The sequence below is a fragment of the Fukomys damarensis genome, unplaced genomic scaffold (assembly GCF_012274545.1).
Source record: "Fukomys damarensis isolate Sample0158 unplaced genomic scaffold, DMR_v1.0_HiC HiC_scaffold_14, whole genome shotgun sequence".
In the NCBI taxonomy this organism is placed as follows: domain Eukaryota; kingdom Metazoa; phylum Chordata; class Mammalia; order Rodentia; family Bathyergidae; genus Fukomys; species Fukomys damarensis.
In genome coordinates this window covers 12,694,688-12,700,687 of record NW_022900926.1, presented here as the reverse complement: position 1 = coordinate 12,700,687, position 6,000 = coordinate 12,694,688, and the positions used below count along the sequence as shown (strand labels likewise).

At 39.5% G+C, this 6,000-nt stretch overlaps 1 pseudogene; it reads left to right on the top strand.

Moving 5' to 3' along the window:
- Positions 1–3,054: 3,054 nt before the first annotated feature.
- Positions 3,055–4,090, top strand: LOC104872819 (annotated as a pseudogene).
- Positions 4,091–6,000: the final 1,910 nt, after the last annotated feature.

Here is a 6,000-nt window from a genome sequence, read left to right as displayed (position 1 = left end):
TGTTGATACCTTTGCAACCTTGAACCTGCAATGAATGGAATCTGACTTATGAGATGCTTTCAAGGCATGTTTTCCTTGCCCCTGTACAAAGTACTTGGAGTCTTTTCAATGACAATAATCTCTTTAGCAACTACACCTCCTTTGGCCCCAACTTTATACCAGTGAAGCCAAAATTTAATTTTTTTGTTCTGCCTTCTGGCCCTGATTATCACTACAAATCTGGCTAAAGGCAGCCAGTTAGTACTCATGCCACAGCCTAAATGTTAGTCTGTCATGTAATTTCCTCTGCCAGATTAATTAGTCCAATCCCCTCTATATCAGTCTTTTTCAAAGTCTCAGACATGGGCAAAATATAAACACATTTTCTGCCAGAGCACAACACACATGGCCTTTAGTCCATCTCCCAATGGATTCCTTTTACCCAAATGACACCTTCTCTCCCTGGCCTTTACTGTCTGCCACCCTATCAATATTTTGTTACTCTGAACTCTGATCAGAATCTCCTGTCAGGTCAATGTACCATTCTAATGCTTCTCTAGCCAGCATCTCCAAACCTTTCCAAACTCCTCCTGCAATGAGTTACAAAGGCCTCTAAACCATATGGCCAAGTAGTCACAGCAATGACACATTTAGAATTTCTCTGGTACAAATTTTCTGTATTAGTTTCCTTTTATCTGAGACATAAGATTCAACATCCACAAGTTAAAGGAAAAGAGTTTTAATTATCTCACAATTTCAGTCTGCAATGAGCTGGCTCCAAGGAATAAATATGGTAGGTATATGCGATAGAACAAAGCTGCTTCATTCATGGCAGCTGAGAAGCAGAGCGGAGGAAGAAAGCCCATGCAAAAGGAGTGAAGACCAGCTATAAATACAAGATCACACCTCCATGACCCACCCATACATATCTAGAAGTCTGCCTCACCAATCCCCAGCACAAATCCCAAGCCAATGCAGTGGAAATTTCTCCTTAACCCCCACATTTCTCTCTTAATATCTCAAACTTCATGAAAAAGGGATCATGTATCTTGTTAATTACTTAATTACCTATTAAAGACACATAGTAAGTATAATTTTAAGTGGATAAATTAATGAATAAATCTCAGAATGGTAGGAGGAAGGTGCAAAATTATTTCTTTATCAAAGTTGCAGGAAACACTGTGTACCTTTTAAATGCTTAGAGCAATAATCTCAATGAGTGTTGATTTTACACCCGGAGGTCATTTGTCAATAACTGGAAACATTTTTGCCTGACAAAAAGGGAAGAATTTTGCTGACACAAAACCTATAAAATAGCTCCCTGTTTGCAAGAGTTATTAGAATGCAAGTGTCAATAGTGTTTAAGTTGATAAAGCTTGGCATAAACTTTTGCCTACACAGGAAATCGACATCATTTTATAAAATCAGACCTTCAGAAGATATTAGGAGAAATATGAAAGAATTTTTTGGTAAGTGTTAATTTTATTGGTTAGCTATCAGATGGCCAGATAGACTAATAAAGACACCTTTCACTCCGTGTAATGTGCAAAGCAAGTTCACAGGTCTCTCTGATGTTGTACTCTTGTACTGCTAGGTGTGAAGATGCTTTTCCTAGAAGCCTGAAGATATTTTTCCTTATTCTGCACTGCTCTACCATTCTAGGGTTGGGAATGCTTCCAAAGAATCTTTCCCATCTTCCTACTTCCTGCTCCTAATTCTTTCTCAATGCTTCTTTAACATTAGAGGTAGGAGGACCAACTACCAGGAATCACAAATAATTGCGTATTCAAAGGGTTGGTTGTTCATTTGCCACAGGGACGGAGACAGGTTGTAGGTGCTCCCAGTGACAACATCCTGAGAGGAGAACTGGAGTTCTCATCAATGTGCTGCCTCTGTGCAATTTTTTAACATTTTATGCAACATAATTCATCAATCTCATGTTTACCCCCACTGAATTTTATCTTTCTGCTTGTGATATCCACTGCAGGTGCAAATGTTTAACAGGATAGAAGCAGCCAACTTGACCTTTAAAGGTTGCACCCTATTGGATCTTTTTTAACTTTGTTTTTTTATTAGTACATATTTGTCACACATTTTGATCACATTCATCATAGGGAATTTTCACCTAATCTATCTTGATTCTTCTTTTCTTCCCCATTCTGCTCCCCTCCTTCAATCCTTCTTGCCCTCCCCATTTTACACAAGCTTTGTTTCCATTTTTTCCTTTCATTCTCTTTTTCCTTTTCCCTTCCTTTCCTTCCCTCTTGCCCCTCCCTGCTCCCCTTTCCCCTGGATCATGTTCTTCCTATTTCCAGATATCTCTCTTCCATTGTGCTCTTTATTTACCCTTTGGCTTTCTCACACTAGAGAAACAAGGTGATGTTTAAACTTGTGCGTCTGATTTACAATCTGTGTGTCAGATTATGGTGTACCTTCATAAAAAAATTCATTGACGTGCATAAGTCATGCACTGTTGGGACTGTAAGCATGGTTCTAGTCTGTAAAGGCAGGAAAAAGAAATCTTTGCCCCGAAATACACAAGGGTAATTAAATGTAATATAGCATAGAGAATTATTTGTCCAGTGACTTTCCTAATAATCACCACTGAAAATAATCTTACAAGTTCACACCTTGCGTGACAGGGAATCTGTCTAGGAACTTTGCCATGGGTGACATCTGTCGAGCTGGGTGGACTCCATCCTTCAGGCAGTAGTTCTGCAGGCCACATATTCCTGGAGAGAAAGCTACAGGACGCCAACTGCACCATGGCTCCCCACACCAGTGAGCTGCTCAGAGAAATTCTAGAAGTAAAAGTAAGCTATAAGATGTTATTTCTGTGTAAAGGAATTGTATAGAATTAAGGGATTTGTAACTTGAGATCTGTCACAATATTTTGAAAAATGTTACTATTTTTGGATGGTTTCTAAAAACTTTTGAATTTATCATAAAATGGAAATATTATATTAGAGATGATACTTGAGAATTCCCTGTCATATTACTGGTTAATGTATAGGATTAGAATCCTACTTAATTTTGAAAGTTAAGGGCAGAACTTCCGCACAGGCAAGAGGCACCATGAGCAGCAACCGGTCCCCACCTCCAATCCCGCAGCTCTGCTTCGCGAATGTGAACGGGTCCTGCGTGAAAACCCCCTACTCGCCTGGGCCCTGGATGCTTCTCTATGTGCTGTTTGGCTCTGGGGCAGCACTGGCTGTCTTTGGAAAACTTCGGGTGATGATCTCAGTCCTCCACTTCAAGCAGCTGCACTCACCGACCAATTTCCTGGTCGCCTCTCTGGTCTGCGCTGACTTCTTGGTGGGGGTCACGGTGATGCCCTTCAGCATGGTCAGGTCCGTGGAGAGCTGCTGGTACTTCGGGCGGAGTTTCTGCACCTTCCACACATGCTGTAATTTGGCCTTCTGCTACTCCTCTCTCCTCCACCTGTGCTTCATCTCCGTGGACAGGTACATAGCTGTTACTGACCCCCTGGTCTACCCCGCCAAGTTCACGGTGTCTGTGTCAGGCATTTGCATCGGTGTCTCCTGGATCCTGCGCCTGTTGTACAGCGGGGCCGTCTTCTACACAGGTGTCTATGACGGTGGGCTGGAGGAATTAGCCAGCGCCCTCGACTGTGTTGAAGGTTATCAGGTAGTTGTGAATCAAGATTGGGTTTCAGTAGATTTTTCTGTTACTTACCATACCTATCTGTGCTATAATGATTGTATACAGTAATATTTTTCTGTTGGCCAGAATGCAGGCTAAAAAGACTGAAAATGCGAAAAAGCAAAAAAGAATCGTCCTTAGGATCAAAACTAGGGTAGCCAAAAGAGAGCAAAAAGCAGCTAAAACCCTGGGTATCACAGTGGTGGCATTTTAAATCTCATGTTTGCCATATACGATAGAGTCAGTCATTGATTCCCATAGGGGCTTGATCACCCCTGCCTATATCTATGAGATTTGCTGTTGATGTACATATTAGAATTCAGTAATGAATCCTTTAATTTATGCTTTATTTTTTCCTTGGTTTAGAAAAGCCATAAAACTCATTTTAGATAGAGAATTTTTAAAGGGACATTCATCAACCACAAGTTTTGGTTCAGTAAAAGTGTAAGTACAAGTTGAGAAAATTAACAGTATTTCAGAATAAAGTGTTTATAGTGAAATTAAATAAGAAATAAATGAAACTCAAAATTGAGGATGTATACTATTTTTCAAATTAGACAGCTTTGGGAGAGTAAACCGCTAAACCAGTGTGAAAGACATATTTTGCACTAAATGATAATAGTGAAGTTTTTTATATATGTCACTTGCCTGTACATTTAGTATACATCCTTGACACACCCAAGAATTTCTTCTGATTTGCTGAATTCTGAATCTCTCTTTGGGGATGTGCAATCTTCAAAGACCTTCTCTTTTGCATGCAATTGTCATTTATCCTCAAAGGGTATATTTTTCCCTTTGTGTCCTCTAGTACTGTACAGGTTTGTTATGCTGCCATAACAAAGCACCGTAAACTAGATGATCAAACTGCAGAATTGCCCGCAAGTTCTAGAGGCTAGAAATCCGAGATGCCAGTGTTACTGTGTTGGCTTCTTTTGAAAGAATTTCTCCTCTGCACATGGCTGTTTTCTGCTGTGTTCTCACACTCTCTTCCTGTGGGTGTCTGCACCCTAATTTTACCTCCATACACTGATATCATGCTGCATTAGGGCCCACCCTAGATACCTCATTATATATAATTACCTCTTCAAAGCCTGGGGCACTGTGGGTTAGGACCTTAGCACACCAATTTGGGGAGACACAAGTCCGACCCTTTCAGACACATTCAGTGGTGATGACACTACCCACGGATCTGTTCTCTGACTATTCCTCCCTGTTCCTTCAATTCTTGCACCTCACAGGAGATTTGGAGACAGCAGGTAAGCTTCTCCTGCTTAATAGCAGGGAAGAATATTGAAGTGCTCACTCGCAATGTCGTAGGACTAGTAATTCAGCCTTGGGTCATGTAGTTACTATAGACACTGCCCAGAAATTTTGTAAGGGGAACAGTCTACCTCAAAAAGACTGGCACACTGAGCCCTCTACAGTCTACAGTTGTCCTAAATTATCCGTAATAGAATGTAATTCACTTCTACAGCTTGTCTCATCAGTTTTTGTTACTTAAAAATAGTCTCAAATATTTCCCTCTTCATCTCAAAGGATTTACCCTAAGAAACCTGGTCAATGCCTGAAACTGAACACTATGTTTCTCATGTTATTTTCTGTACACAAAAATTTATGAGCTTACTTTATAAATTAATAACAATGACTAACAATAAGTTGCAATAATTATAGCACTGTAGTTTAGCAAAATTTATGTGAATATGGTCTCTTTCTGTTTCCCCTTTTCTTCTTGCAATAACGTGAGACTATACAATGCCCATATGATGAGATAAAGTAAGGGGATTAACCAAGAACTTATCACTCATTGTCACTATAACTTTTGGAATCTCAAGTGCAATAGCAAAGTACTACAAATTTCTGTCTTCCTTCTTTACAATTTTACAGAAGATTTGCTCTTACCACAGATCTTACCTTACTCAGCATGTGATTTTTTTCTTTCCTTATTAAACTGTAGAATTTTCACCTTTTTGCTTAAAAGAAGCACTTCACGGCTTCCATTTGACAGTAGAACTAATTTTCCTAAATAGAAGATTGGGCTTAGCAAATCGGAAGGCAATGAATGCATTAATGGCGTGATAACAACCAATAAATATAGACTCATGTTGCCACCCTGCCTCTACTGTTAGCTGTGGGAAACGACAAAAAAATATCATGCTCCCTATTACAAGAGTATTACAAAGCAGAAATAAGTAAAAAAGAGAGATAATATTCCTACTTAATAAATGTTCTACAAAATTGCACCGTTGCTAAGTTACATACACTATAAATGCGATAGGAGGTCAAAAGTAAATTAAACATTTTTGAAATTTTTCTTGTGGGCAAACAAAACATTTGATAGTAATGACACCAAAACCTCCA